The following is a 21,524-nucleotide window of genomic DNA, read 5'->3' on the forward strand; positions in this document are numbered from 1 at the left end:
ATGTTGTCTCTGAATATGTGGGTTTCTGTAAATTGGGGCACATTCTGCCAATATTTTCAAGGGAGAAAATAAACTTTTTGTAAAGCTTACTTGTTGTCAGTTATAAAATTTGATTAAGAGGTGCAACATTTGCATCAAACATGGCTGAACTAAATATTCATATATGAGAGCTTGATCCTGCAGGCAATTGCACACCAGGATTAAATTGCATGTACTGTTTCATGGTCCACTGTAGAATCGTATCTATGAAGACCTAATGTTTAGAATTGGGACCTCCATCATCTATGTATGACAAAGTACCCATGGATCTTTAGAAAATCAGAGCAGGCATAAAGTCGGTCTTGTAAAATTTAAACACAATAGGTAAAAGAATATAGAACAAAGAGTAATCTGACAGATTGTGCAGATAAGTATTTTTTTCTCCAAACTGAACATAAAAAATCTCAGAAAAACCAGTATTTTAAACATTTCAAAGTGCACTACTCAAGACATATTTTGCATGGAATGAGACAAAAAATATGTAAGAAATGCAAAATATAGTGATATTATTTCAGTCTTGTAGGGTAGTTCATCAATAAATAACAGTCAGATACCTAATTCACAGGACAATGTTCATGGCAGTTGGGCATTTAATTGCTCAATTAAGTGTTCAGCCTAAGCATGTAGGTTTTGTTGCAGTGTTCTTTAATGGTTTATACACAGCTTGTGACTCCCTCACTTGGGACTTGACTACTCAAGATGCAGATAAAACACCCAAATTAATTCCTCTGAATTTTTTGTGTTTAGCCATTGATTCCCTGCAGTATTTGTTCAGCAGTCACAGAAGTCAGCTTGGACCTTTTCCATTTAAGCCAGCGAACCTTGAATCAGGCAGGCCAACACAGAATGATGTTACCATGAAATTACAAAGAATAGCTACATAACCTAAAGCACCCCAGTGAAAACGGATGATAAAAAAATAAAATAATAAAATAATAATTAAAAAAACCAACACTTCTTAAAGAATCATAATAAAAAAAGAACAATGGTAATACTATTTCTGACTGCCTAAACATAACGCAGTTTTTACAGTTATATTCAGTTTGGCAATTCTACTGCCAGAGAATTTTTGCAGATTAATTGAATTTTAGAAGTCTCTTACTGAGCATCAAATTTTTATTCATTGAGTTCTTCAGTGTATTTCAAAGTGGCAAACATATTTCACAGCAGTACTTACAGACTGAAGTAGGTATTCAGTTGAAGTAGACATCCCCTGCTGTACTCTCAGAACTGCACAAAAGAAACTGCAACTCTTATAGAAAATTAACTTCAGATTTGTCCTACAGAGGCATGTTTCTGTAGGGTAATGTTAAGTAATTCACTATGGGCCCATTAATCCCAATGTCTCTCGCAAACAAGGCAGCCAAATTGCAAAGGTGCTTTGTGAAATCGCTATTGTACAACAGATGCTTAATTGAGAATCCTGTGTTTATTCTCTGTCAAATCCCCAGACATGAAAAACTCATGTTTTACCTCCCTGCAGACACTTTTTTTTTTTTTTTTTTGTCATCTGCAACAGACTGCAGGCTGCCAATAGAAATAAGAGGTTTACTAAACTTATTTTAGACATTAAATGCTAGCCTGGGGGTCTTTGTTTCTTGGGTCTTTTCCATGATATGGAAAAAACAGCAAGTACACAATACCATTTTACATAATGACAGTCCTGTATCTCGTAAGCGCTCATTCTGCTAAAGGGCAAATTCTTGCTCCCATTTAAATCAACAAGAAAATTATCTTGTGCAGGACTGGGGCCTTTAACAGGGCTTTTAGTCACTTACTTTTCAAACATGTTTGCTATGCTGATTTCTATTTCTTCCTCTCCCTCTCTTTTTTATAACTGTATGAAATTGAATGAGCAAAACACTCTGCCCTGAAATAGTTATGTAGCATTTACACATTCGAAGGAGTCTTTTCAATAATTAATTTATATATCACCAAAAGAAGCAATCAAATAGCGGGTAAGAATTTTCAGTGAGATCAGTAGTACTGAGACCATAATACTTTGTGTGCTCCAGAATAAAAAGATAAGAATAATCTAATATTCCCACCAAGTATCCACCTCTGAAATATCATGAAACTGATCAGAATCATGAATTTCAGAGACATGCCAACTATCCTCTTCTCACATAAAGTTTTAAAACAAAACATGCTTTAGGCTACTCAAAAGTGAGCAAATTCATAAGATATAATTTCTGCTTTTTAAAGTAGATACTTCCTATTTCGCATCTGTTATGACTCTATGACCTGAAATAAAACAAGTGGATATAGTAAAAATTCATTCCGTAAATTCAAATTCTTACCAAAAACGTATTGTGTGAATTGGAGTCATTAGCAGAAAGACTTGACATATTTTCCAACTCATGTCATCATAACCTCACAGGCTACTAGTTCTAATGAATTAAATAAAAAACAAATGCACTACCATAACTTAGTGACAGGTTTTTTTGCACTTCATACTCACTCTTTTTCTTTCAAGATCAATGTGACCAATGCGTTTGCAAGTTATTTAGATAAAACTTAAATACTCATCTGAGATATTTCCTCAACAAGGAAGCATCAACATATAGTGTTGTTAAGTGGATCAGTCAAAGTAAAATGGACTGTTTTCACAATGAGAAAAGTTCTTTGTAGATAAATGTTGATGTTTTCATTTCCACCTATGCCTGCCATTACATGAATCATCCAGGGAGGCAAGAAGCTTGTATTAGATAGGAGAGGGCTCTGGTATTTCTAGAAAGAATTCCCTGATCAAAGGGCTGTGAACATTTACTATATATTCAGTAAATCCATGATATTTATGGTACACAAGAATCAGCTGACTTGCAAAAGCCACTTGAGCAACACGTGATCCTTCCTGTGGACCTACTGAAGGCTTATTATGCAGCTGACAACTGACAAATAATATACTGCATGTTCAGGAAGGCTGGGATGTCCTGATAGCAACAGAATTTCTCTGCTTGGGTAAAGAGCGGCATCCATGTGTCTGGGTGGTGATAGCTGGAAATCTCAGAGATGCTTAAGACTTCAGATGAAAGCAGCCAAATTAGAAGAGTATGATCCATTAGAGATACCATCTAGAGTCTAGGCACTCTTTTGCAGTCTTTAAAGTTTTCTTGGACAACCTTTCTAGACAGAAGGAGAGTACTTGCCCCCGATAACGTGTTTATGGAAGTTTTATATTACATACTTGCCAGGACAGGAACATGAAACTTATGTACTAATACTATACATGTACCTCACTGAACTTGTCTTTAGCTGGAGTCAGGGAACCACAGTAGGCTTCCTGATCCCATCTCCCCTATGACTTCCACTTAAGTACAACAGACAATAATAGAGAACATTGTTGTGATCTGATGCAGAGTTGACACAGAAAAGTTCTGCTGTTGGTATACAAGCTAAACTCCATCAGAAAGTTGGGTAAAAACTAGCACTACATCCTACTAATGGTTAAGAAATTCCATATAAATCAGTAGGGTCTTATTTACAACTTTGATGGCTTTTTGCTGCCATCAGCTGCCTACCAGAATATCAGAAAGAAGCTCATTCTAACTAAGCAGCAGAAAGTAGCATAGTAGCATTTTGGATGGAAATGCTTGTAGAAACTAAACTCCCATACTTCTCAGAAGTTCATTATAATAGCGGTTAGCTTTAATGAAGCAAAATAACTAACTATCCGAACAAATCAGAAACACAAGTTTTTCCATGTTGCTTATTCTTTGGATAATTTCAATTCCTAGGATTGCTCCCTACAGGCTTTTAAACAAACCTGTATGCTTCTGGATATAGAATTCTGCTGCAATGAACCTGAGAGTGCAGAAACCCTTCTTAGAGTACCGCTCTTTTCAGATTTATTGCTTGATTATGGTTCCAAAGCCATCAAAAATTAGTTAGTTGAAACTCAACCTTTTCCCTAGGCATCATCACATGAACTACTGGTATTGCTTGATTGTTTTTAAAACCTTGGCAATCAACAATCTCTCTCTTCTTCCTTGTCACTTTTGGAGTGTTGAGTTCCATGGGACTTGGTAGTGTCTCTTCCATTCCTTTCTGTGGTTTAACTGCACACTACGCTGAGGTTTCCAAATCAGATATGCTATGCCTCTAACGGAAAAGGCTTTGAGCAATTCAGCTCTTTCACACTGTGTGGCTCACAAACAACAGAAGGCCCTTGAATACACTTGTGGGGTGAGTTGCTAGTACAGTTTCCTAAATCTTGTAGGACAGAATTTGACAGAGAAGCCACATTTCTCAGTAAAGAAAACCCTCTCTTATATGAACTAATGAAACACTGCTGTATTGCTGGTATTGTAGAAAAAAAGATCAATACAACAACTCCTTCTTTTCCAGTTATTATCTGTTTGCAGCACAGAAAGATACCATTCATTAATCAGAGTGGTAACTCATGCAATAGCATGAAGAGCTGCTACCTCAACACAGGATTTTTCCTTAAATTCTTGTGAGGAGCTTAGGCATCTTCTCAGCCTGAGATTTAACCTTGGGAAAACTGATTCAAGTATCTGTGTTCACAGAATTTGGTTCATTAGTGCTCTTATTAAATTACAGCTAGTCATTTGATTGAAGATGAAGGTATCCCAAAATGAATAGACATGAGAACAACAAAAATCCAGCAGCAATAGCTGGGCCAGAATAGCTCAAGCTTTGGCCATTACTCTTTAGTAATGTGTACTCCTTAGAGAGCTTCAAATGTGAACAGTATGCATCAGATGCAAAGGCAAGCTACAGACATGAGAAAAAAGATGTCATCTTGCAAAGATATTACAATGATCATCAGTGGAGTGACTGCAAATCCCAAAACAGGCTGTAAGAACAAAAGGACATTTTAATGGGTGGAAATTATTTCTCATATTATTCTCCTCACATAATAAAGAGGAAGTATCTTTTTTTCCTTTTGCTATTCTCTTATATACTGGATTGAAACACTTCCTTCTGGTCCTTGCTGCCAGAATTGAAGGAAATATCAGCTCACTACCACTTGTGTATAACTTAGCTGAACTTCATCTAAGAAGTCTGGGAATTCACTCTGCCAAAAATAAATAGAAAAAAGTCAGTGTTCTCTTAATGTATAGCTCCTTTGAAGAATATAAAGGAATAATTAACACAGCATACGGTGAGGAGCCTCTGCAAGTGTTTTAGATTCACACAGGCCAAACATAACCACTGCCTTACCTTATTCTGCTTTGTGTAGGGCTGTGACCATAATAGATTTTCTGGCTCAGCAGCCAATTAAAATACTGGAAGCAGAAAAGTTGTCATGTTTCTTTGTTCCTGTTCCTAACAAACTGGGACAAAACTGACCTGAAAAGCTCTGTTTTCTAGGACCAAACCTCCCAGCTCTTGAACAACCATGTAGGAGGACAAATATGTCCAAGGACTTCTTTCCTGTTAAAACTGTTTCACTGCTACCATGTCAAGGCTGTGCACTATACAGTAGCCCATGGGCCAAAGCAGTCAGGACATTGGGCTGGATTTAGAGGATGGTAGAACCCAATACCTTTGGCTGGCTGGACAGAAGAGGCTTCATTCATGGAACTAGGAATAAACTGCATCTTTGCGGTTTAATGAGAAAAAGAGTCAGAGAAAGAATTGTTTTCTACCATCCCAAGTGAATTACACAAAATGCAGTGAAGAAAGAACAAGAAAATCCCACTCCAAATTCCCTCTGACTTTCTCCTGGGAGACACTGCTCTTTTGCATGGGGAGGTACAATTTCAAAGACACTCATGCTGAGACCAAAAAAATCAGATTCTCTAATCCTTAAGTCACTGGTTTAAAGAAGGGTGACAGGACTAGAATTTATCTTCAGGCTAATTTTTCCTCACTCCGTCTGTTTTTCAGTTTTATGCAAAAGTGGGAATAGCTTTAAGGCCAAAACCCCGTTTATGATGAACTTGCAGTCACTAAAAACATCACCCAACTCTATTGATTAAATTGTAAGGAGAAAGCCTGTCAGATCCTTCCAATAAGCTCAAGATTATGTCAGGATTTTCTCAGTGCTGCAGAACTTTACAACAGCCAATTAACCTGACCAGACAAGCTAAAATAAAAGTCATCATCCAGAATTGCCAAAAAATCCTAGTGGACTTGTTAAGCAACTGCTGCACCAGTTTTTTGCTGTGGTGTAAGACAGAGGCACTCTATTGCTTTCAGCAGTGTAGAAGGTATTACATATGAAAACCAGGATAACTGTAAAGCCTATTGTGAGCTAAAACAACATGGCAGCAAATGAATTCAGCCTCTCACTAAGACTGCCAGCACTCTGTCATTTGGCAAACCTCTGAGAAGACATGAATATTTGTTTTTCTAAATCTCAGACAGCTCTGGGTTTGCAAAGCTACATAAACAAATGAATTACATGAAATCCGTGACTGACTTACAAATCCAGCCCTGCCTATTTCTCTTTTCACTTCCCCTTTTGACAGTTCAAATTCAGGAGACATCAGACTGTTGTTAGAGCAGGTTTATGTGGCTAGAATGCTTACCTCAAGGCCAAACATTAGCACTAGTAACTACTTTTTATTCCCATCAAAAAAACAAAAAATAAAAAAAACAATTACTAACCTATGCTGAGCAGCAGAAGGCTACAGCAGTCTCATCTTCTTTCCTGGCTTTAAACCTTAGTGTACAACGAATATCAAACCTCAGAATATTTTATTTTCTCTGAGCAGAAGCATAACAGTGATTCACACCTACCTGAACTCCTTTTAATGTTCTTTCCATATCAAATATGTTCAGTGAACTTCGCTGTTGAATGTGACAGTCTCTAATCTGAACATTTAATCTCCAAACTCCTCATTCTTTAGCAAATAACATATTTCATCAAAAGCCTTAGAATTTGCTTAGTTCTTCCTCCCCTTTTTCAATTAGTTCTACTGGTACTGATGTCAGCTGCTGTTCCTGAAACTTTGGCAGTAACTGTTATGCACTAAGGAATATCAAAAATAACAAATGAGGAGATAATGCGAGGAACTTTGTTTGAAGATAATCTGAAGGACTTGGCTTCATCAGCTGTCCCTAAGCTGAAACATTAGGTAACACCTTTGGGAATGCATAATGTTAAATATTCATAGCTATCCAATTCGGAATCCATCCTATTGAATATTCATATTGGAAACATAATCCCAGGAGCTATTCTTTTTATATAAAGGACAGAAACTTAGCTGTTAAACTGAAGTATGCTTGAAGTGGTAATATTTCATATACATTTAATTAGAATGGGCACACTAAGGCTTGTTAAACATAAACATTTAAAGACTCATATTTGGCCCCAATGCAAATTCCTGTCTTGAGTTTAGAAGTTAATTTAAGGTTCCTTTTAACAAAAATTAGAAGTAAAATCTATTTTCTGACGAGACATGATGACACTTTAGTTTTACAGTTTAATAACCAAGAAAATGGTTGTAGAAGTCGCTTCATCATAAATCCCAGCACTTCTGTACCTGCTTGTTTGATTTTGAACATGCCAAGCAAAGACAACATTGGTATGTATTCAGCAAATATTCCTCTTTGAAGCTTTATAGATGTTTGAGTTGCATGGTGTATCTCCATGTGCCAGCCTGCACCCTGGCAGCTCTAAGGGAATTCATCATGCAAGAGGCAAAGCTGCCATTGCTTTCACCTTGATGGATGTAATTTAAGTTAGCATGAAGATGGTAGGTAGGCTGTACCTCCTGCAGACTCCTTTGGTAGACTCTCTTTCCTTGTTGACCTCTTCTCATTGGAGCACAGTTGAAAATTTTTCCAGTATAACTCATCCAAGGTTTCTCCTCCTGTCCTCCCCTTTCCTTCCCAGTAGGCTTTTCAGCATGGCTTGGATTAGGCCTTAAGTTCTTGTGGTTTCATGTTTCAGATTTCAGTCTGCTCATTTGTCATTCTGATCCTGTTTCTTCTCTCTCTTCTCTTAGAATGACAGAACACAGGATCACCTCTCTGGGTAAGATTGTATTAATGCATCACTGTCAAATTGCCAGTAATGAGTCTCTGCCAAATTTATATTCCAAAATTCCCCAAGCAGCAATTCAATTACCTTATTTTGGATACAGCACCATAGCAGCTGCATTCATTTGATGAGGGTTCATTATGGTGTATGGTGAAAACAATGGCAAATTAGCTCTGATGTATTTTGGAATTCGACTTTTTTAGTTTAGAACAGCCTTGTTTTAGTGAGCATATTTCTCAAGCCCATTTGATCTCACAGCCTGTGAGAAAGTGGAAAGGATGTGACAAGAATTAAAATAAATAAATCAGACACACCTACACCTGCTGGAGTTCAGCTTTTGAGGTCCTGATGGTTTATAGTTAAAAGGGAATTACCAGAGAGTTGCATCTCACTATATTTTAAAGATTAATCTAAAAGTTGTGCATATAAACCAAAACAAATAGGAGTGCTGCCCTGAAAGTAATGCCTCCTATTTTGTTATGTTGGCCCACAATGTTAGAGGCAGATGTTGGTGGTATGGCAGTAGAGGTTGAACCTTCCCACCAACATCCCATTACGTGTTGTTGGCACGTGACAGATGGCAGCAGAGGGGCAGTCTGACACGGAAAGGTGGATGAAGCAAAATTGTGGAACTGTGTCCCTCCCTTCATGAAGGAAAAATGGCATCCATCAACACCTGCTGAACGTTTCTGGAGACAAAACAGTGGATGCAAGCACAGTGAGGCAGTGGGTAGTGTGCTTCAGCAGAGGCTACAGTGACAGTGGGCCACCTCTGCTGCTGTAGATTTTTATGAGTGCCATATGCAGGTTCTTGTTCATTGCTGATGAAAATGCATAGCTAGTTGTGATAAATATGTTGAAAAATAGTGTTTTATAGCTGACAATTTGCTCTATCAAACAGTGTCATTGAGCTCCTTGTATGTGTTGTGGTTTCCATGGAAATAAACAAGGAAGCATTACTTTCCAAGCAACCTACATACATAAATAACAAATTATATCTGTGACTGCTTCCATACTCAAATTTTGAGGTTGATTTGTAAAATACTTTTTCAAATTTTTAACACTTTCCTGAGAACTTACAAGTGGGTGACAAGAAAACTAATCACAAGGCAAAAATCATAGCACAGTGGTAAAACCTCAAAAACCAAATATGTCCTTGTACTGCTACTTGTCACAAAAGCCAGAGTTTCACAACTAAATTAGAAGCTTTTGCCAGAGGACTAACATCCTGTGAGGCACATAACTTCTGCAGGGAACTGCTGTACTGAAAAAGTCTTTGTATAGACCTAGTTATAACACTTATGTATTTCTGTAGTTTATTTGCTTTCTTAGTCAATACTTTTGTTTTTACTGGCAAGAATACATTTTGGTCACAATCACATAAGGAAAAAGAAAGCTTTCTCTTTTGTCAAATTCTGGAAGTTTGAATCAAACTCTAGAACCACATCTGTACAACTTTACAGTAGTCTGCGGTAATAAAGAAAATGACCCTTCACAGAGCTGGACATAGGGGAGTTGCTACATTCCATTTTCATACACAGCTAAGGGCTGTATGTGGAACTACTCCTCCTCACTTTGGATATTATTCGAAGCCATGGAATCACTAAGATTGAAAAAGACCTCTAAAGATGACCTAGTTCAACCACCAACCCATCACACCATGCCCACTGACCAATGTCCCTCAGTGCCACATCCACAAAGGTTCTTGGACACCTTCATGAACGATGACTCCACCACACCTTCCTGGGCAGTCTACTCCAGTGCATCACCCCTCTTCCTGAGAAGAAATTTTTCCTAATATCCAATCTGAAGTCCATTCAATTACTTTCAACCCTGTCTGTAAGATTCTTGTTTTTGTGCCAGAAACAGAGCATATCTGACTGACTCATTTCAACTTGATAAGCTTCCAGAAAATTATTCACTAACTACATGGTGTAGCTTTGTACCAACCTCAAGAGCTAGCATGGCTCAAGACACATCGAACAAGCATGGAACTGATGCTGAAGAGGAGCCAGGGGTGCATAAAGACAGAAGTTAAAAAAAAAAAAATAGTGGACCCACACACACCAAACATCAAGTGATTTGGCTGCTTGGAAATTGCAATTTAGGCACCAGACTTGTGCCTATGCTATCAGCACATAGTGCAACAGCCTTCCTAGAGAACACTTGTGTGTCCAGTGAAGATGGCCAGGCACCTAAGGAGGGAAAAGACTGAGCAGACTGAAGACAGAGCAAAATGAGTGGTCCAACCTTACATGTGCCTGCATCACAGCATGGCCAGGGCTGCTTACTGAAGCAATCAGTGATTCTGCAGGTGTGTTTGAGGCCAGAATTTGGTCTGTACCATAAACATAATAGAAAGCAAAAGTAGTGATAGCTCAGAGCATTTAAGACTGAGCAGGAGGCCCTTTACTCTCACTGCCAAACTCTTATTGCTCCACAGCACTAAAAATAATTATACAAATCCCGTCTCTCAAACAAAAATAACTAAATTGCATATATATGGGAACAAAAAAACAGGGCTTCAGAAAACTTTTCCATTACCCAGCATATACTGTTTAAAATGGCTCTCCATGACTAAGTGCTTCACTGCACTTCAGAGTTTCTGAGAGACTTTCTCTGTGATTTTGTTTCCAGAGACATTATGACTCAGAACCCTGACAGAGGCAGCTTCCAGGATCGGATATTTACCTGACCTTGCAGACCCCCTCAGGAAGGAAATGAGTTTCTCTAAGGAAAACACGTGACAGCAGATTCGCAGCCCATAGTGCAAACAGGAGTCATTCAACAAGAAACTCCTGTCTTCAACTTCAGTGTGAATCGGGGTACTTAGAGGACGTTGTTGGGGGAAAAAAATAATTAATTAATCTAAAAGTAAGGATCTTTCCCTTTTCCTTTCTTTTCTCTTCCTCAGAGCGGCAGTTTCATTCCTCGCTGCAGTCCTTATAAAATCAACTGTCCCACATCTAAAGCTGTAACTTCTGACAATTAAAACCTGCCACCCAACAATCTACTTCTACCCCCATACTGCAAACACTCCACTTTGCAAATGACAGAAGTAACAACTGGACTAAATTTCCTGAGTTACTGGAATGTTTTGATACTGTGCATGTTAAAATTTAAAACCTTCATTGACTTCAGCAGTGCTGAAATTAAGCACTTAGGAAATTCAATTGGTCTTGTTACTTACATTTGTTTGTTTGTCTTTTAACTAGTAGTGCCTTCTTTGACAGAAAAAAAAACACATTCAAAGGAGAATTTGCAAACTGATTTAGATAGTGCAAGAACATATTTAAAACTACTGAAAATTCTGACTATATTTAAAGCTTTTTCAGCTGTTCAAAAATGTTTTATTAGCTTATCACATGATAATCTTCCTTTTTCATTGTTTTCTTATCCAAAAAAAAAAACAAAAAAACAACCCTAAAATAGCTCATAAAATCCTGCCTACATAAGAATTTCAGTATATTAGAATTTCAGGAGAGTTAGACTACATATTGTCTCAGTCCTTCTGAAAAGAAAGCTAATTCAGCGCAATGACTGACAGCATAAAACAAAACAAAACAGAAACACACAAGGGAATCGTGGTTGCTGCTCTAATTGGTGGATTTGAGCAGAAAGGTCACTTTTTCCTCAAGAGTGATCAGAAGAAATGCCCAAAAGAGGGTGAAAGCACTATTATACTTCTAATATAATGCTCCCTCCCCCCCAAAGCTACAACATGTTTTTAAGTTGAAAGCTATAATCAAATGCAGTGGAGAGAACAATCTCTGACCTTACTTAAGCAAATGAAAGCAAAGACTGCATGATCACAGAAGTTCACCCAAAGTTTGCATCACTTCAGCAGACATCTTGAGCTGGTCCTTCTGTTCAGCGGACACCTACGGCCACTTGGGATGAAAAAGCACCTCAGCGCAGGAGCTCTCTCATATGGCAGAGTTTTCCATTCAGCGATTAATCCCCAGTTCTTGGCTTCCAACAGCAGCACTTCACCACAGGAAGGGCAATACAGCTGAGGTGAAGACCACCCTGTGCGGAAGGCGAGTGCCAGCACTGGTAGGACCATCCTGGGGCACACCTGCCCCAGCAGTCCTGCGTGCCAGGGAAGCAGAAACCATAGGAAAGGCCGCACAGCAACCAGGAGGACTATGGCTACTGGAAAAACACTGGGGGGTTTCCTCTCAAGCATTGCCCTCTGCTAAACTTATGTACATCTGCACATACATTTTTCCCATTTAATAGTTTAGAGAATATGGTCAAGTCTTGAATACTGGAACATGTTCTTGGCTTGACTAATTTATTTTTTATTGATCAATGAGGTCAGTCAAATACGATTTGTATCATTTTTAAAGTTCCCTCTATTACTCCTTTGAAGGAATTTCTTGCATGTACATGCTTAAAGACTTCAGGCCATGAATATAATATTTTAAATATCTACTCAGTTGAGCTGTCATATAAACACTGACCATCATCTTTCCTAATCTTTTAGTAACTTACTAATAAGATAAATATCGCTTGGATTCAGTTTGAAGATATGCATATTCTCCACACACTGGGTTAATCTATAGATACAAGTTTGCATGCATTGTGATCAGCCATAGCCTGCCAAGTCTACATAATGTCTCTACCATGAGACACAGCTGTTGTAACAGCTGCCTACCTTCAATCTCTTGTACAGTTTGACTGTAAATAAGAGAACATGGGCACACAGCCTCAAACTTCAACATCACTGCTGTGGAACAGCAGCACCTTTCCCACCAGGGTATGGCACCACTCCCCAAAGCAAAGAAGCATTAATCCAAGTAACCAGGGTAGCTATACAGATTCTTTATTACTTTGCTTCTCTAGTAGTTAATGAAAGACAATGCTGTTTAGTCTTAAACATTTCATCTGCTGAATGTCTTAGAGAAGGAAAACTCTGACATTCAAACTCACTACTGAGCTTGAACTTACATTATTATTGCCTGTGTGAAATCTCACTATCAGCTGCACAGGTAAAACGGGAGACTTTAGCAAAAAATAGTTTTGTTTCCACATGTTTGTGGTTAATTCTAAGGAAAGGAGAAAAATATATGAACAATCCCATTGTGTTGTTAACCTTGAGATCCAGGAGCTCCAGCCTATTCCTGCTACCATCTCCTCATTCTTTCACAGGTTGCTGTCCCTGTCTTTGTCTGTCCTCATATTAACCATGATGAACTATCACCAATAACTGATGAGATATAGTATGTAACAAAGTATGAAATGATTAATGCAGCACTGGAAAGTGTGTTCAAAATGCCCCTTTGAACTTAGCATTTTAAGAAGAGACAATACAGTTAATTCCTATTTGTTTCAACTTACATGAGCTGATGTACATGTCACATAAAAGAGCATTTTTTGTTGTACTAGCTTTTTAAAATTTTTGTTTGGAATAAAAAAAATGCAATATCAAAATCTTCACTACATAACAACAGCTGAAACACCTCTGTCATAAAAGGCAAAACACTGCAGTCCAAAACTAGAATTTAGGTATTTTGAAATGTCTCACATTTTAGTTCTTTTTTCAAATTTAGGGAGAGTAATATTTTGTACTGTAATAACAGTGTACTAGCATCAGTTTGGACATCACAACTGAATAATGAGAATATATGTAATTTGTGACTAGGCTGGCACAGAAGGCAGTGCATATCACTGGAAACAGGCACTGGGACCTGTTTCCCCAAAATGACATGCATAAGGATCCAGAATTTTAAGCACTGTGTATTTCATACCAGAATCGTTATAAGAAATCAAATAGTAGTGCCTCCTTTCATTAGTAAAACTAGTCAATAGTCATTCAAAATGTGTTTCTTATCCTATTTCTCATCTTTTTATTTATTTATTTTATCTTCCCATTACATGATGCCAACAGGTAGCCTGAATATTACTGCAACCACATAACGTGTCTAAGTACCTATTATGCTTGCTTTGCAGTTTGTTTTAAGCTGAACTGAAAGAATGATCCTTCGAGCAGGGATGACATCTCCTCATGTATTTGTACAAGATCTTATACTCTGGACTTAACTTTGAATGGAGCCTTTGTGAATTGCTATGGTAAAAATAGATAAAACCATTTTTATACTTCACAGATACGGCTGGCAGAAAGATTAGTACAGTGGGATATTGTCTATTCTAAAGTCACAAATGCCCACAGAAATTTCCTTTCTAAAAAAATGAAGAAAAAAACAACAAAAAAAGCAGCTGCATTCTCAACTTCTGTATAGACATAAAATTGCACAGTTTATATTATTCCACCAAAGCATATTGGACACATCAATTTTTCACCATTTGTTTTCTGAAGACAGTCCTCTGTGGGTCACAAAAAGGCTGAGGATGAGGGGTCTGCAGTAGTTTAGAAGATCATTCTCATCATCAAAACTAATTAAACAGGAAAATTGCAAAAGGAAAAAGCTAACCATAGGTACAGTCACATGTCTCATCTATGCTGAATTTGATCTCTCTCATACTGTAAAATATAATTAAAAGATCATATCACTACTTCAGTGTAATCTGAGCAATAGACTGTAAAGGAAGTTAAAATTACAAAATTTCAAAGGAGCAGACTGAAAAATATAGATAGGAAATTTTCATTTCTCAAAAAATATAAATATTGCGAGCATGTAAACTAACAAACCAACTCCCAGCTTGCTTTCAGGTAAGTTTACACAATTGTGAGCATATATCTGAAAGAACACACAAATAACCCTAAAAACTTGGAAGGGCAGCTGTGTCACACTTTGAGCATAGACAGTGAAATTCTTCTACAGTACCACACTTCTGACTATGGACATTTCTTATCCCTTTTCCCTTCCTTTCCAGTTTCACAGAAGAAAAAACACAGAGGTGTTAGCAGGTGGTAAAGAACGTTCTAGATTTTTCAAGTGCAGTACTAGCTATGACAAAGTCTCCCACCTCAGCAACTGGGACAGATGAAAGCAGGTCTGTAGGCTCTCATGGAAGAGGCTTATATGATACAGCGGCAAGGCAGAGCTACAGTCCTTGGATAAATTTGTCTGAGGCTTTAGAAGAGCCCTCCACATGCATCACTTTCCCAGTCATAAGTTGGATATTATACAGGGCCAACATCTGTTCTCCAACAAAGAAGAAATTCTTAAAACAAATGAAACTTCTATTTCAATCTACCGAAAGTAAAGAAGAAAAATCTATCGTAAAAAGTAACCCTGCTCACACTGAGTTGACATCTCCTCCCAGTACAGCCAAAGAAAAGGCGTCCTGCACAAAGGGTGAAGAGAAGCAAAGGAGAAAGCAGGCTGGATGGCAGGTTTTGGGGAAGTGAATACAGGTGGGAGAGAGAGGGAATACAGAGTTTTGCTGTCCATACTGGCTTCTGAGGCTGAAGCTTGCTTTAGAAACCCACCAGCTTGTGGCCTCCTGGAGGAGCTTCCCTGTTCTTGGACTGTTCAAGATTTCCAAATGAGGCACTATACCCGACTAGTTCTGAACCACTTTGTAGAGGTTCTCAGTGCTGGGAACACATACAGGTACTCCCATTTCACTTGGAAGTTTACATTTTGCTGAACAAATAGGGCCAAAGAAAATCATCACAGATGTGTGCTTTGTGTCATTATAAGGCAGAATTCACATAATTCGGATTTTTCTTCATAGAGTAATATAACAAGTTAAATTAAAGCTTGACAGAAACCTGAATGCTGAGTGTTCTGTAATGCTTGTTTGAGAGATATTTACAGACAAATTGCTTTTTGGTTTAGTTTAGGGTTTTTTTCCCCATTTAAAGCATACCAGCAATCACCTTCACCTTTGTTTGAAAATGCATTTGCTGTCACATTTCTTTGAAAAATATTTGCATTAAAATAAGATTATACCTTAAGATAAGTTCAGAATACACGTACCTAACATACATATTCATACACATACACACACCTCTCAATGCTGCAAGTGGGAGCTTTTGTCTACTGAGTATGGCAAGTTCTCTTAGCCACACTCCTCCAGTCCTAATTCCCTAACAAAACACTAGAAGAACATATTTTCTCAGTGTGTCAATTTTTTTGAAAGCATGTTGTTTTTCTAAAAGGTGTAAGTGATCTGCCAAAGGTCACCTTGTTTGTAACTTTTCTGTTTCCTACCCTACCTTTGTTTCTTTGTTAGCAGGCACTACATTTATTACAAAAAGGGTCAACCTGCCTAACTCTGAATGTTCTGAGAGCTGGTTATTTGCCCTTGCCCTCCCCTCTATTTTCTTCATTTCCATTTTTATTACTTTACTGCATGTTGTTTAAACACAGATTCTCATTCTGAAGAAGCACTTGTCATTCATCATATTCCACCAACACCTCTCAGTCATCGCATTATCTAAAATGCATAAGCAACGAAGGGACAAACAGGAGGTCATTACAAAAAGCAAATCATGAGCTGGAATAGGGACTTGAGGTCCATTAGCTCAACGTATTAGGTCAGATGCGTGGAAGAGTGTGAAGATAGATTTGACTTAAAACCTAGATCTGGCAAACACAGTAACCTGAGAAAACACTAGACTAAAGAGAGTATGTTCTAAAGTCTGCCTTAGTATTTACACATTAATAAAATGAGCATTACTGGAAAACCTAAGTAACAAAATACTTCATTCCTACATCTATTCTCTTCCATGCAAAAACTTAATGCTTTTGAGTCTTTGTAAATAATGAAAAAATATAGCTAACTCTCTGCACTTCATGCAAAATTACATAATATTCCATACTCACATAAATGACGATTCCTCATTTCATACACACTGAAATATGTGTTAAGTAGTATCTAATCTAAGAGTAATCTAATAATAATCCAGAAGTAAAGCAAGTCACGGAGTAGCACATTTTGTAAAAAAAAAAATAATAATAATAATAATAATCAGTCTGAAAATCTCATAGGTTCATAGGCTCATAGGATGTAATTGTTTAAATAACTGAAGTGTAGCTAATATACATGTGATCAAATATATTTTTAGCGACCGACATATATATATCTGAATCTTACTATACTTAGTTCATATATATTTATATATATATATTCACTCAAATTCACTATTCTATGTATTACTGAATTGCTAGGAATTATTACGTGTTTCTGTGTTATTCAAACACATCTACTACACTGACATACATATTAACATATGCAGAATTGTTATCGTACTAACACAAGTGCTACAAATATAGCAATAAAATTAATAAAATGCATATGGATACATATACACGTATATATATGTGTATGTGTGTGTATATATATATGTATGCATAATATATTTATGTAAAAATATAGAAATCAATATTCCTGTATTGTCAACCCATCTGTTTGAGTTGTTATGTTCTTACAGTATCCAGTATAACAGTTAATATATGGAAAGCTTTGGCACATACTCTGCTAGTGTCTCTGTAGAAACACTGGAATATGAGAAGATTTTAACTCAGAGTAAACATATCAGGGGAGATATATTTTTGTGCTCCATTTGTAGAAGCTGTGGACCTGACAAAGTCTCCTACCTTTACACAGCTGAAGTAGGTTTATAAGAGTTGAATGCAATTCTCCCTATGTGGAAACGACTTATGGCTGCTTCCCACCAGAAGTGCTTCTGAGTAATTGAATCGACACACCATTGAAAACTGAATCCTTGCATCCTGCATAAACAGCAGAGTAAAAATAGATGCATACGGATTCTGCCACTAAAACAAAATAAAAGCTGTACAAACAAGAAGCTCTCTTTTGTTCTTGGAATTCCTGAGTGCCATTCACAGGACTGCCTTGCCTTCATAAACATGCCCAATACGTGTCAGTGCTAATAAGAGTCAAACAAAAACATGGAGAACAACTGCTAACCTATCACACTTTGATTCAGTAAAGAAGATCTCTTGATTAAGCAATGCACAAAGCATTTCAAAATCAGTTTTTTGCAAGAATATGCATTTTAGTGGCCAGACTCCTAGTAAATATGAAGAAGAAAAAATTATTTACTTCAATGGCACTATATATTATATACTTCAATGGCTTTATACCGTTTTAAAATAGAGTTTACCATCTATCTTCCTGTTTTGTGACATCTCTTCATGGCTTTTTGCTAAAATCAAATGGAGACTTTTTCCATTCACACCCACCTTGTAACTTCTTCTCTCTGTTCATTTTTATCATTTTCTTAGTATAAATATGTCTAAAGAATGATCATAATTTTCATTAATTTTATTTGAAAACATGAGTGCACATTTATCTTTTCTTTCACATCTCAAAAAGAAAAAAGCAAAAAATCAAGAATAACTTGGCAAAAATATTTTCTTTGTGCAAGTATACTGCAGTAAACATTGGCATCTGCACCTTTTGTTTTTACAACTTTGTTTACGCAGCTAGAAGTTATTTGTAACTTATACCACAATTCTGACCATCACCTCATAAATTCAGTGATAACCGGAATATTTCCTATTCTCTGTTTTCATCATGGCATGTGGGAGCTCTTTCTTCTTGCAACACATCTGTATCTATGGTCTAACTAAAAAAACTCTGTACACACTAAAACAACTAAAACATCTATAACGTGGAATTACACCACGTGGTCTTAGTAACCAAGAATGAATTGCTCCTGAAATAAGTGCCCTCAGACCCCATCCGCCCACAGTAAAAGTTCATTAAGAAAAGCATCTCTCAGGGCTAGAGCAATAGCTGCCAAAGGAAAACACTTTCTCATTTTCAGTTGTCCACAATTACAATTACACTGACTGTTAAACATGCTTTAGCATAGACGTCTCTGCTGGACACGTATACAGAACTCCTAATTAAAGGGCTTCATTTTTGCCACAAAGGGAGCTAGATTGCAATGGCATCTATTGTCCTATGCTTAATGAAGGATGAGATATAGTTTAAATAATTAGTAACGCTGCTGGAAGAGAATGCAAGTAATTAGCATAGCTTGACACCTAGAGCTACACGCTAGTTGCTGTTGTCAGCATCAACAATGAGTAGATTTAAAAAGAAAATTGCAAGAAAAGAAAGCATCACATGAAGCAGTTTTGTTTTTCTTCTACAAAGATACAATTAACCACAAGTTTTTGAATGAATCCACTATGCTATTGACTAGCACATACTCATTCTTTTAGATTTTTCTTTAAAGATTTGGGTAACCCATCTTTCAAACAAAACCTACGTATTTAAAAGCCCTCAGCAACAATATAGCAAGCAACAACCTGTTTTTCATATAGAGATTTTCTAATTTACTTGAACATTGCATTTACCACTGGCGTCTGCACATTGTATGTAACTTAACAAAGAATAATTGCAAGCTTGAACTAAAGACTTGCAACAGCAGCTCTAGCAGTGACTCAAGAGATGGTATTACCATTCATGAAGAAGGTTGCCTCAACATGAAAAGGAAACAGACAGTCTTGTCTGTTTGCTGCTAAACAGTGATGTAAATAAACCTCATTTCTTTACTCCTATGGAACAAATCTGAACTGAACTGAAAACCTCATTCTCAGAGTTCAATATATAATACAGCTCACATTACTGAGACAGAAAAGGCAGTGCAGAAAGGAAGGACAACAGCTTTTGATTACCTTCTTACAGAGAATGGGCTCTGGATCCAGATGGAAATCACCTAGCCTACAATCACTGGGCTCAGAGTGCTGTAACTGGCAGCAAAATTAGCATGACTAGTATCATTGAGGGAATTAGCAAAGTAAAATAAGTCTATTTCACTCATGATGTAACAAGTAGTAATTGGATTTCATGTCAGCTAATAATTTCCTATATAAGCTACTTCTAGATAGTTTGAATACAAAGAAAGTTTAAGTCTAAACAAAAACTGCGTGGATATTATAAAAAAATGATAGGAATTGCCTTTGTAAGAAAGAGTTATTTGATCCGGGTCATCCTAGTCATTAAACTGGTACTTGAATTACTCACTGATGAGATCAGTGGAAAGTACTCTATTAAGTATCTGCCAGTTTGCTAAACTAGCAAACATTTAATGTGAACCCTGCTAGTCTGTCTGAGATATCCATCCAGAGTCTACTTAGGCATCTTTGCACAGAAAAGCCACAGATTATGCAAAAACACACAATTTTTTCATCTTAACCATGTGCAATATTAATCCAATGATCTCAGGTGAAGACACATGCTTTTTAATGTCTTCCTACAAGACTGGCTACATCTGAGTATATCAGCACTAAGAAATTTTGTTTAATATTTACTGATATTCTCAAATATACACTTAGCCAATACTGAACTTCAAAAGAATTTCCCATCAAGTTGCACATTTCTACTCTTATCAAGTTGATAAATGATACAGGTGTTCAGTTTCTACTAGCTTGCTGAATTGTAGAACCTGGTAAGTATGTAACCTGTTGGACTAATGAAGAGCATCATAGGTTCATGAATCTTCTATTCACATTTAGAGTTCATGTCTCATTTTATTAATGGCTAAACTCTTATTTAAAAAAAAAAGAAACAGATAAAATAGAAAGCAGAAATAGCTTCTCTTAAAAATTAAAAAACTGATTAAGAAATGGAAGGAAGCTAGCAGGTCCAAGTAAAGAAGTATCTTCCATGATATTCATATAATCATAGAACATGATCTACGTATTTGCACATGCATAGAGGCACGAAAAACGTGTGGCATGCAAAATCTACCTACACTCACACAAAGTTATCATCTCTGTGTGAAGCCTCATGCTTTTATCTTCAAGTTGTTTAAGAACACATTTCCAGTTAGTTAAATCTACTAATTCAGTTTCTTCTCACATCTCCAAAACTGTGGCAGCTTATCTTTTCACTCTACTCTTGTGTCTTCTCAACATAACTAAGGAATCCCCCCAAATGCATGCAGACAAGTACATACAGACTGGCCTCCAGGAATCTCATTAATTCCTCTCCTTTGCTGCAGGACCTAAACCACTCTGTAGGGTCCATGGCTGCTTGATGGCCTCAGCGGGAGCCTGCAGAGCAACCTGAGCAGGTCCACACCACAGCCTCCCATTTCCCCCAGTTAAGACATCCCACATGGGCCAGGTGGGTGCCAGGTGGGAGGGGGGAACCATGGAATGCCACAAGGAACTGAATGAGATTTTTGGTTTAGTTTCCTTCGAGGCAGCACAGGAGGACTGGAGACAGTCTCCCTGGCTGATAGGGCAGCTCAGCACGTATAAATACGTTTCCTTTTAGCAGTGATGCAATGGGCTTTCTTTGATAAAAGCAGCTCAGTGAAAAAATAATCAACAGCAGACCATATGCAAACAATACCCAACATTTACATCAGGGTCTGTGTATGTGCAGCCAACACAAAAACCCTGCCAACTGCCACAAGGGAAGATGTGGACAGATGTGGACAGATAAGCTAATACTAGCTTATTGTGCTAGCAATAACGTACACTGCATGCAGAAGAAAATCAAAGCGCAGCCAAGGAATCTTTCTTCAAGGGAAAATCTGACCCCCTTTTGATGAGCATACGAAGGTCTGCACATGCATCTTGTCCGATGACAGACCGCACACCTGCCTTTACCAACCCCCTGACCA

General features: G+C 37.4%; 1 protein-coding gene across 2 annotated transcripts in view; it reads right to left on the minus strand.

The window, feature by feature from the left end:
• MID1 (midline 1) overlaps positions 1-21,524 on the minus strand; it is a 127,240-nt gene that overhangs the window by 64,490 nt on the left and 41,226 nt on the right. The gene's annotated exons all lie outside the window — the stretch shown is intronic.

This window comes from Cyrtonyx montezumae, unplaced genomic scaffold (genome assembly GCF_038088225.1).
Source record: "Cyrtonyx montezumae isolate F1298 unplaced genomic scaffold, pur_monq_1.0 scaffold_3, whole genome shotgun sequence".
NCBI lineage: Eukaryota > Metazoa > Chordata > Aves > Galliformes > Odontophoridae > Cyrtonyx > Cyrtonyx montezumae.